The sequence below is a fragment of the Gracilinanus agilis genome, chromosome 3, assembly GCF_016433145.1.
Source record: "Gracilinanus agilis isolate LMUSP501 chromosome 3, AgileGrace, whole genome shotgun sequence".
Lineage (NCBI taxonomy): Eukaryota > Metazoa > Chordata > Mammalia > Didelphimorphia > Didelphidae > Gracilinanus > Gracilinanus agilis.
Window position 1 is genome coordinate 500803855 of NC_058132.1, and position 12006 is coordinate 500815860.

Genomic DNA, 12006 nt, shown 5'->3' on the forward strand with positions numbered 1-12006 from the left:
TGACAGAGAGGCTAGACACTCATATTCCTGTAAGGGTACTAGAGAACTTGGGGGAAAATTGAAATGTAACAAACGTTCAGGCAATGATGCCCAAGATAATTAACATTAAATTCATATAGAAATTTATCATTTATAAAGTTCTCTAAAACATATTGTTTCATTTGACCCTCAGAGCAGCATTGTATATAGGTGAAATAAGTACTAACCCTATTTATTTATATGAAAGAAAATTGATCTTAATGGTGGGTGAGTGATTTGGTCAAGATGGCACAGCAAGTAAATAAGGGAGCAAAGACTAAAGCATAATGCCTTTAACTTGAAATCTAGCATTCTTGCATCATAATATAATTTTTTCTTGTCCATTTTTCACAAGAGAATTATAGGCTTAAACTGTAAATTCCAATATTTTTCCAAATAAATTTCCAAATTCCATATTCCAAAGAAAGAGATGAAAGCTAAGGCATGAATTTTGTTATTATTTTTTCTAGCTCTGAAATATTTTAGTAGTGTGATTTTATGGCACTGAATACATTAATTTAGGCAAAATTATAAATTTGATTATATTTTATTGGTTAGAGCTACTCATGAACAATTGGTGTTTTTCAAATTGCTTAGATTGGATTTTATTCATGAGAAAAGTGTTTTATAATAGTGTTCATACAGTTCCTGGGTATGTCTCGGCAGGTGGACCCTCATGTATTTGATATTGTCTAGAGTTATTTTAAATGCATTTTCTCTTTCTATCTCATGCTGATGGACTTTGTAAGTAGTATATGGAAATGCTGATGATTTATGTAGATTTATTTTTATAACCAATATCTTTCTTAAAGTTGTTAATTATTTCAATTTGATTTTCAATTGGTTCTCTAGGATCTCTAAGTATATCATCATATTATCGGTAAAGAGTGATAGCTTAGTTTCTGCACTGCCTATTATAATTTAATTTCTTTTTTTCCTCCAATTGCTATGGTTAGCATTTCAAATACAATTTTAAATAATAGTGATGATAATGGACATCCTTGTTTCATCCCTAATCTTATTGGGATGGCTTCTAGCTTCTCCACATTATTTAAAATGCTAGTTGAGGATTTTAGATAGATACTACTTATCATATTGAAGAACGCTCCATTAATTTCTGTGTTCTTTAGTGTTTTTAGCAGAAATGTGTGTTGCATTTTGTCCAAAGTCATTTCTGCATCTATAGAGATAATCATATAATTTGTTTTCGTTTTGCCTTTGATATGGTCAAAAGATATTTTACTATTGAACCAGCCCCGCATTTCTAGTACAAATCTGACATTGTAAAAGTTATGATGGTAGCATTTTGTTTAATATTTAATATTTTAATATTAATAAAAGTGTTTAATAATTTTTAATATTTAATAATATGTTTAATATATTTTATAGTTTTCTTCCCATTTTTGCTCTTCCTAGTTTAGGTATCATCACCCTAAATTTTGGGTCATGTTCTTGATCATATTTGAGTCATAAAGAGAATTTAATATTATTGGTTACAGTTTCTGATGGTGTCTCACCAGTCAAACTACTCTTTCAGACTCCAAGTTGTGGATTATTCATTTACCTTGGTAAAATTTCTCTAAGAAATGGTTATAGTTTATGTCAGTGTCTGTTATTTTCCTCTGCTTTCCAATTTTGGCAATCAATAATTTGTTTTAACAAATTACATTGGAACACCTTCAAAAGCATATAAGAGCTCATTTCCCTAAATTAGTATTATTTTTATCATTAACAAATTGGTTCTCTCACTGTGCATAGTTCAGTCAGAATTTATTTCTTTGAAATTGATTGTTGATTTATAGTTAAGAGTTTTATTTAAAAAACATTGTAATCAAGCTTTAGCATTGTAACCAAGTTTGAAGACTTAGAGTTTATTGCATAGATCTAATTTGATACCACAATAAATGAGCAAAGCAAGATACCAGTAGAGAGAGATGAGAAAGATAGATGAAGGATGATTCAACCTGGTTAAAAGATGTTTTCCTAATTTTGGATTCCACTGGTATAGGGAATGGTTGATAAGAAACCTCCCCAATGAATGATCTGTGGAGAAGATTACTTCTTTGCTGTCCTCCCCAAACCCCCTTCATAAGATGATGAATTCCGGAAAGTTCATGGTCTGGGAGGTCACTGTGGGGTTGGTTCTTAGAAGAAAATTTTGACTTAATCTCAGCTTTCCAGTCACCATGATGGGTAAAGACTTGTGGTCAGGTGGTCAGATAGCATAATTAAGAACCAATCACAATCTAACATTGGGGGGAGAGGGTGAATTTCTGCACATTATATAACTATTAAAAGAACTATTCTAACTGCATCAGTATTCTTTAGTTACTGAGGGAACATTGACTTTTATTATTTTGTTTATTTTCAAATATTTTTCTGTGGTTACATGATTTATTTTCTCTCCCTCCCCTCTTCACTCCTCTCCTCCCAGAGCAGAGGAGAAATTCCACTGGGTTATACATGTATTATTACTTGATACCTATTTCCCTATTATTCATTTTGTAACAATCTCTAAAAACCAAAACCCCAAATCATATACCCATATAAACAGTGATAAATCATATCTTTTTCTACTGTGTTTCTACTCCCACAGTTCTTTCTCTCCAAGTGGATAGTGTTCTTTCTCATAAGGCCCTTGGAATTGTCCTGGATCTTTGTGTTGATACTAGTAGTAAAGTCGATTACATTTTATCATTCCACAATGTTTCAGTTTCTGTGCACAATGTTCTCTTGATTCTACTCATTTCATTCTGCATCAGTTCATAAAGGTCTTTCCAGTTCCTGTAGAAATCAAGCAGTTCATCATTCCTTATAGTACAACAGTATTCTATCACCATCATATACCACAATTTGTTCAGCCATTCCCCAAAACGAGGGACACTCATTTTTTTCCGCCAAAAAAAGCATAATAATGAATATTTTTGAACAACCCTTTTTTACTGTTTCTTTGGGAGTACAAATCTAGTGGTGGTATTGCTGGATCAAAGGGCATGCATTCTTTTAAAACCCTTTCATTTACTTTTATTGTTGGCAACCACCAGCCTTATCAATAGGTAGATAAGTTCAGACCCTTTGTGCCTCAGTCTCTAATCACAAATTTATTTCAACACTTCCATAGTTGTCATCTATCTGTCATAATACGAGTTTCATTTTCTGTATTGTTATTTATTACTTACCACATCAATCATATCCCAATTCTCATCTTGATAAAAGTATTCACTAAATAGTTAATTCTCATTATGTGAGGCAATTATGTTTTAAGAAGTTACCACACACACTGAAATAGCAAGTATCTAATTATTGCCCATAATAGAAATATAAGATTAGGTTTCTGTGAGCCACTAGTCATAACATTTACTTTAGCAGTTTCCAAGTGACTTCACATAGAGATCAAAGAATTTCCTTTTTTTGTGATACAGCTTATTGTTGATATTCAACTTGTAGTTGACAGCACTATAATTCATGCCTGAAATGAAACTTAACTAATAAATATATTTTCTCTCTAAAACATATCAGAGCCTTCCACTACTTAGAAATATTAAATAGTGCTTAAGCATTATGAATGGAAACCATTTTAAATAGTAAAACCACCAACAAAAAGAAAAAAAAGAAAAAAATGTGGCACCAAGCAGATCTTGAAAAAAGTCATAAAAAAGTCATGTTCATAAAAGGAGAGCTGAAATACAAAGGCAGAGCATCACTTCATTCAAAAAACAAGACACTCCATTCCTTGGCTCTAGGTATTTTCTCTGGTTGTCCCCCATACCTAGAATGCATGCACTCCCACTAGTCATGTTCTTAGCTTCTTTTAAGTCCCCAAAAATATCCTTCCTTCTACTGAAAACCTTCTCCAATCTCTTTTAATTCCATTGTTTTCCTCTTTTTATTATGTATTTATTCTGTACATGGTTGACTTTATGTGTGTGTGTGTGTGTGCGTGTGTGTATACATATCCATGTATGTATATATGTGTTGTCTCCTCCAATAGATTGCAAGCTCTTTGTTTGCAGTGACTGTCTTTTGCCTCTTTTTCAATCCCAGGTGCTTAGCACAGTACCTGCCATATAATAGGTACTTACTATTTATTGAATGAATAAATTAAATGATCTCAGCTGAGAACATTTATTTCAAGGTGATTCAAATTTTTTGAAGCTTTTCACATATCTGAGAATGTCTGCAAATGGCTGTAAAAGTGTCATGTGTATTAATTTTGGTGTTACAAACAAATGTTGGCAAATAGTTGTTTAGGCAATTAGTCTGACCCTTTGTGACCCCATTTCGAGTTTTCTAGGCAAAAATGCTGGACAAGTGCTTTGTCATTACCTCCTCCAGCTCATTTTACAGAGGAGAAATTGAGGTAAACAGTGACTTGCCCAAGATCAAAGAGCTATTGTCTGAGGCTGGATTTGAACTCAAGTCCTCCTGACTCCAGGACCTTTAACAAGTAGATAAATCCACAAAAACAGGATCTATGAAAAATAATAAAAATTGCGTAGTGGTGTGAGGCAAGAGAATGTTTGAACTACCTCAAACTGACTCATGAAGAGAACCAAATTAGTAAATTTTCAATGTAAGTATTTACACTTTGGAAATGAGCAAATGCAACAAATAAGGGCTGATTTATTGTTTTCTCAGTTGTACAAATTCAAATCATGGGAAAATGAGTGCAATGCCAACTAACTTACAAGTGTATTAAATACACATTTGGGGAGATACAGAGAGCCAGTTGTTAAACATTTACCAGGACACTCCAAAATGAAACATCTAAAATCTATAAACATTTGGCTGCCCTCATTTCCTATAGGTGTGAGGAAATAATAGAATGTCCCAAAAATTAAATTTGTGGGTCACCTAAAGTGAATTGAAGAGGTACATTGTTAGTATAAGAAGGTGTTGAATTAAGTATCTAAAAGATACTTGACATTAATAGGGATTTTAATAGGTTAATGAATGATTGCTTAGGACCAATATCAGAAGAATTACAGGGTTTGGGAAGGCCAACAGGATAAAACATACAAGATACCAAATGCTATTAAGTAGGGTATACTTAATGTAAGGGAAGGAAGAGAAGGGAATTGGTTTGATCTCTCTAAAGAAAATAAACAAACCTCCCACCATATCTACTTGTTATCTTCAGCAAGATAGTATCTAGACCATCATGTACCTCTCTACCTAAAAGTCCCAGTTCCTACAAACAAATACACTTCACTAACAAAACTTTCCCTTTAGATAGTGATAGAGGTGGTAAGGTTGGAAGTTAAACAGGAACAAGACTCAAGGGAAAAGGTTCTCACTGACAGATGGCTTTAGGTGTCTCGAGCAGCTCTGTTGGAATATCTATCAGTCAGCAGCAACAGCAACAGCAGCACAGGGACAGGTAATATTGATAAGATGAACCAGAAGGACAGCCACAGGATAGAGAGAATGGTCAAATCTCACAAGGTCCATCCAAGGAGATAAGATACCCTCAACCTATTGCTTTCACTGTCTCTTAGAAGAAGCCATGTCACTGTCCTAGAATTCTGGAATCTTCCTCCTTCTGCCTTTCCAGCAGCTCCTGTTCCTGCTCTTTCCTTATTTCCTTATAACAGTATAAACATATTGCCAAAGAACAACTGGTAAGTTCTCTGCTAAGAATTACTCAATAACTGGCAAATATACCAGGAAAAGTGGCATAAAGAATGACAGGGGGAAAAGTGAAACTGTCAGGTAATGATATGAAAAGATAACCAGTAGATAAGAATATCAAAGGATAAAAAAGAAATGATGAGCTATGATCTGTAAAAGTGGAGGCAGCAATAAAATTAATGAGATCACAGATCCATTAAAGTCGCAAAGATGGAAGCTAACAATTAGTAAGTCAGTCAGTAAGAATTAATTAAGAATCTTCTGCATAATGAATAATTTTCATCGTATTAAATTTTAAAACTTTTGTACAAACAAAACTAACATAACCAAAATCAGAAGGGAAACCACAAACTAGGGAAAAAATAATGAATTTCTCTAATAAAGGTCTCACATATATATTTACATATACATATATATATATATATACATATTTCCCAATTACATTTTATTCTAACCGGGCAGCACATTTGGAACCTATGGTCTTTAAAGAGTTCCATCACACCACAGTATGGTGGGAACACCCCCTTTCCATTGAAAAAAGTGAGATATATTTTTTTGAGAACTTAACAAACGAATTCAAACATTACAATATGGAAAAAACATTTGGTGGCACTCTGGAATGGTTGCCAAAAAACTAAGTTCCTATCCAGGCCCAGATTCTTACTTGCTATGTGCATCTGAATGATTCACTTAACCTGTTTTTTTGTGTCTATTTGCTCATCTAAAATGGGGTTAATAATAGCTCCCAGGGCTGTTATGAGAATCAAATGAAACACTATTCATGAAATATTTTGTAAATTTTAAAATACTATTTAAATTTTGTAGCTATTATTAAGATGGAACATTCTAGAGATTTTTCCTCTTCAGAGCCAAGATCCTTCAACATATTTTTTAGTATTTTCATTTAGATTAATGAAGTCATTATGTATACTGTTTTCCTGATCCTGCTTTTTACACTCTGCATCAGTTTAAAAGTCTTCCCATTCTTTTTGATATTCTTTATATTTATGGTTTCTTAGAGTGGAATGATATTCTATTATACTCAAGTTCCACAATGTATTTAACCATTTTCTAATCAATAGGCCATCTGCTTAATTTCAACTTTTCCCTCTATAAAAAGTGCTACTATAAATATTTTGATACAAATGTGATTAGCTCTTACCATTCTGAAGTATATATCTAACTATGGCATATCAGGCATCTTAGTACCTTCTTTACCACAATTTCAAACTGATTTCCAGAATACTTGAACCAGCTTTACATTTCCTATAGGGTATCAGTTTGTCTATCTTTTCATTCCCCCTCCAACACTGACTTTCCATCTTTGTTCATCTTTGACAGTTTGCAGACCTCAAGCTTGCAATTGTCAATTCCATGACAATTTTGGGGTCCTGTGAAAATGAAATGGGTTGGGAATGCAGGAACAAAACTAGATCAAAGGACAATGCCATTTTCTTTCTATTTCTTAGCCAAATTTCTGAATTCAACAAATATATACAAATTAGCAACAAGCTCTTATAAAAAGCAATACAGTATAAAAATGACATTTGGAAGCATATTTTTAAAATATCTTTTTTTTTACTTTTTCTAGAAATATTAAGGAATACTATTTCTTCAGCCTAAACCCATTTCTAGACTTTTCCCTTAGGAAAACTAAAACAAAGGCTACAGGCTTCTCTTAAAATGAACCAAACAATTTAAACCAATCTTAATTCTTTTCAAATGGTAACATGGTAACAAAGGCAGAGTTAAGATGGCAGTTTAAGTGCTGCAAAATTCCAGACCTCTCTGAAAACTCTTCCACAACAATCAAAAATAAAGTGTTTTGATGGGACAGAAAATCAAATCTAACAACGGGACAGAGTTTGGGGATCCACCTGCTGGATTCAACTTAAAAGGTACCCCCTCCAAAAAAAGCCTAAATTTTTGAACTCTTGAGTTCAAGTGAAAGAAAAAAGGAAGATCCCAGGACCCCTCCCCCACCTACAGTGCTGAGTCTCCAGTGGAAGCCTGAATCCTTCCATATGCTGTCTACAAGGAACACACATAAGGCAGGTAGACACACATACAAGGTAAAGGTAAAAGGCTGGAGCAAAATCTATTCAGCATCAACTGAGAAAAAGAAGGCAGGAAGCACAATCATGATATCTTACAAAGCCAAAGTAAAATTAGATCTGAATAAAAGAACTTCGGAAGGTAATTACATCATGATAAAAAGTCAGTATAGACAATGAAGAAATATCAGTACTCAACATGTATACACCAAAAGGTACAATATCCAAATTTTTAAAGGAGAAACGATTCGAAATTAAGGAGGAAATAGATAGTAAAACTATACTTGTGGGAGATCTGAACCTTCCTCTATCAGATCTAGACAAATCAAATCAAAAAATAAATAGGAAAGAGGTAAAAGATGTGAATGAAATCTTAGAAAAATTAGAGTTAATAGATATATGCAGAAAAATAAATAGGGACAAAAAGTAATACACCTTCTTTTCAGTAGCACATGGTACATTCACAAAAATTTACCATTTACTAGGGCATAAAAATATGGCAAACAAATTCAAAAGAGCAGAAATAATAAATGCAATCTTTTCAGATCATACTGCAATAAAAATAATAATTAGTAAGGGTACATTGGGAGGCAAATCAAATATTAATTGGAAATTAAATAATGTGATACTCCAAAATCAGTTAGTTAAAGAACAAGTCATAGAAACAATTAATAATTTCATTCAGGAGAATGACAATGAGTAGACATCATATCAAGATCTATGAGATGCAATCAAAGCAGTACTCAGGGGGAAATTTATATCCTTGAGTTGTGGAAAGGAAAACTGAATCAAGCTTTTGGCACTTCAGCCCACTGAGATGGATGTAGATTGAGGTTGGAATGTGACAGAAGCAATGACAGTTGGAGTGAGAGAAGATGATAATGGGAAAAACTGTTAACTGAAAGGGCTTTGCTCTCTGAACTCTGTCAAGTGAGGAGCAAAGTCCTGGAGCTCTAGATTCCCACCTGTGGAAAAGCCTGGCCTCCATTTCCCTTACCCAGAAAAGAAAGAACAGTGCTGTAGTTGGAGAGCCTCCATTAGAGGAAGAACAAGCAACTACAGTTGCCAAGAAGGAGCTGATCCCTTACTTCAGGGGGTTACCCTGAGGATCCTTTCCATCCCTTGACCTTCCCAAGTAGGACACTTGCCACTGGTTAAGATAGGAGAGAGAGAACTTCCTGGTTAAAATGGCAGCAGAGCAAAAAGCAGCTGCTTAACCTCTCCTAACCAAAACATATAGGACTCCTCAAGAAGACATAAAAACAAATCCAGAGGAACAAAGGGACCCCACAACAGGGCTCAGCAATGGAGGTATGTGGAATTGGGGCATTTCTATGCTATAATGGGGTGAAACAGCTCTCACTGAGTGGGGACCCAGTGCAGAGGGGTGCACAACTGTGGAAGTAGTACCCTGAGACTGTTAAAGGAGCCTCAGGCAGAGGAACAAGCAAGAGGACCACCAGTAGGCTTGACCCTGAGAACAACTAGACCTGAGACCTCAGGAGCCTAAAGAGCACAGACAGACCCTGAGTGTGAGGATAAACCTGAGAGGGAGCAGGGCTAACAATGGCAAGCCAGAGACAAGAACCCCAAAAGAGAAAGATCATCAACAAGAAATCTGTAACACTCGACAACTTTTACACAGATAAAATCCAGATAACAGAGCAAACAGGAGAGGAGAACAAACATGTGATCTACACGTAAACTACAGGAGTAGAAACAGAAGAAAAACAACTGCTTGAACACATGGCTTGAGGCGGACATGATTGGGGATGTAGATTTGAAACTACCACACCAATGCAAATATCAACAATTGGGAAATAGGTCTTGAACAATGACACATGTTAAAACCAGTGGAAATACGCATCAGCCATGTGAGGGGGGAGCTCAGGGGGTGAAGGGGAAAGTAAGAGCATGAATTATGTAACCATGTTAACTTTTCTAAAAAATAAATATTAATAAATGTTTATTTTTTTAAAAGATAGGAGAGAGACATTCATTGATAAGAAGAGGATAGGTAAGTTGGATCAGAGCATCTCAGCTCAGCTGAAGAAAACAAGAAACCACAAATAGGGTCTCCCTGTCTCCCTGTCTGTCTGTCTCTGTTTCTCTCTCCGACTCTCTCTGTCTCAGTCTGTCTCTGTCTCTCTGTCTTTCTCTTTGTCTCACTCTGTCTTTCTCTCTCTGTCTCTCCCTGTCTCTCTCTCTCTGTCTCTCTCTCCTATTCTCCTTGTCTTTTTGGGAAATTTGATCCTAAAACTCAGAGTACATGATGAGAATTATTATTGGATGTTTCAATATGTTTAAATCAGTTTTCATGGCTGTTTTTAAGAAGATCAAAGCTATGCTGTCTATGCTGTTTAGAGATCCTGAATTGAAACTCTTATGGGGAAAACCAGGGGAGATAACTTAAATATTATATTGGGTTCAGAAGGGTGTGTAGGAGACAGGAATGACAAAAGATGGGGTCTTAACAAGTTAGGGAAACTGGGTTTAACTGCCAAGTAAAAATATCTGTTGAGAGAAGTGACAGTTAGGCCTAACTGTCACCCTACACCATCTAGACAAGGGGCCTGTGGAAATTATCAAGCAAATGAGAAGAGTTTGTAACAAATTTAATTAAGGAAACTATGGAAAAGGATGGGAATAGGGGTTTCTACACTTCCAGACTATGGGCAAACCACAGGGTCAGGGGAGGGACTTATGTACACTGAACTGAGACCTAAGCAAGACACGGCCCACAGAATAATAGGACTGAAGTGGGTATCCTCATAGCAGAGTCCTGACATACTCCAGCAATGTTGGAGCTGCTCCAGGACCACTAGCTGTACTCTTTCAGGTGGGTAGATTCTGGGAGCTAACTAAGCCAAGTTAACCTGCAACTCAGGTTGGGATTAATAGTCTCTACCAAAAATCTCCCGCAATTAGGTGACAGTCTTCCTTCAGGATACCAGGGAATCAGGGTACAAACTCCACTTCCTCTGAGGTCTCCCAGGGTCAGTTACAACTTGTCCCAAACCCTATGGAGTCCTTCTCAGAGAGAGAACCACACTTCCTACTTCCCCATTCCATTTAGAATGCTCTAGCCCTTCCTTCTAGGTCTCCTAAATAATAATTAAGTAATCCTCCTCACAACAAAACAAATGGTGTTATTGTTGCAAAGAAAGTTGGATAAGATGGAACAACTTCTTACTCATGCTGAAAAATCAAAAAATCCCTCTAGACTTGAAAAGGAAACTGAGGCATTAAACACTAAACCTGCTTCATTGTTTCCTTTACGGAATTTGGCTCATGTTACTTCAGATATAGGAGTCCTGTATTTAGGATTTTAAAATGGAATGAATATTTAGAATCATCTAGGGCTACTTGATTTTTTGAGGAATAAGATAAGGGTTTTCTTTAATGCAGCCCAAGGTCACATTAACTTTTCTGGATATTTATTGAGCATTGATGCCACTAGACTTTGACATTTTTCAATGAACAAATGAGTATGAAACCACTGGCAACAAAAATAAGAACTTATATGTTTTTTAGTGCTTTATAGTTTACAAAGCCCTTTCACAAGTATATCATCTTTTAGTCTCCAATAGCCTATAAGGCAAGCAATACATTACCTTAATTTTACAGATGAAGAAACCAAGGGTCAGAGAAATTAGTGAATTACCCAAGGTCATAAAGCTAATAAGTTGAAAATTAGGATTCAATCCCAGATCTTAGCTGAAAGGTACTTATTTGACCTTTGGTCTTAAAGGCTTGTTTTTTAGTAAGGAAATTGAAGCCTAAGTAATCTATGTCTTGCCCCACGTCCTCTAACTTTAAAAGCTGTCCACAGATCAGACAACCTCTTCCCTTGGGCAAACAAATAGTAATCATACTAACTAATGTTTATACTGTATATATACTTTAACATTCACAGAGCACTTTGCCAACCCCTGACTCTCATAAAACTTCTATGAGACAGGAACTACAGGTATTATGATTTCCAGTTTATACATAAATAAGCTGAACACCAAAAAATCTAAGTGATTTGTGTGGTAAAAAATTATCACAACAATACAGTCTCCAAGTTAATGATACATTTATTGGGAGAGAGCTGGTATCACAATAAAGCTGGACTCTGGTCAATGGGAAGACCAAAGATCTGGAGTCTTAGGACACAGACTCTTTAATGCCAAATTTAAATAGATCTTTAAAATAACAAATAAAATATAAAAAAATGAAAATGAGATAAAATAGGTATATAAAAGAGTTATGCAAAAAATAAGATAAAATAGTTATATAAAATAGATGTGCTTTTCACATA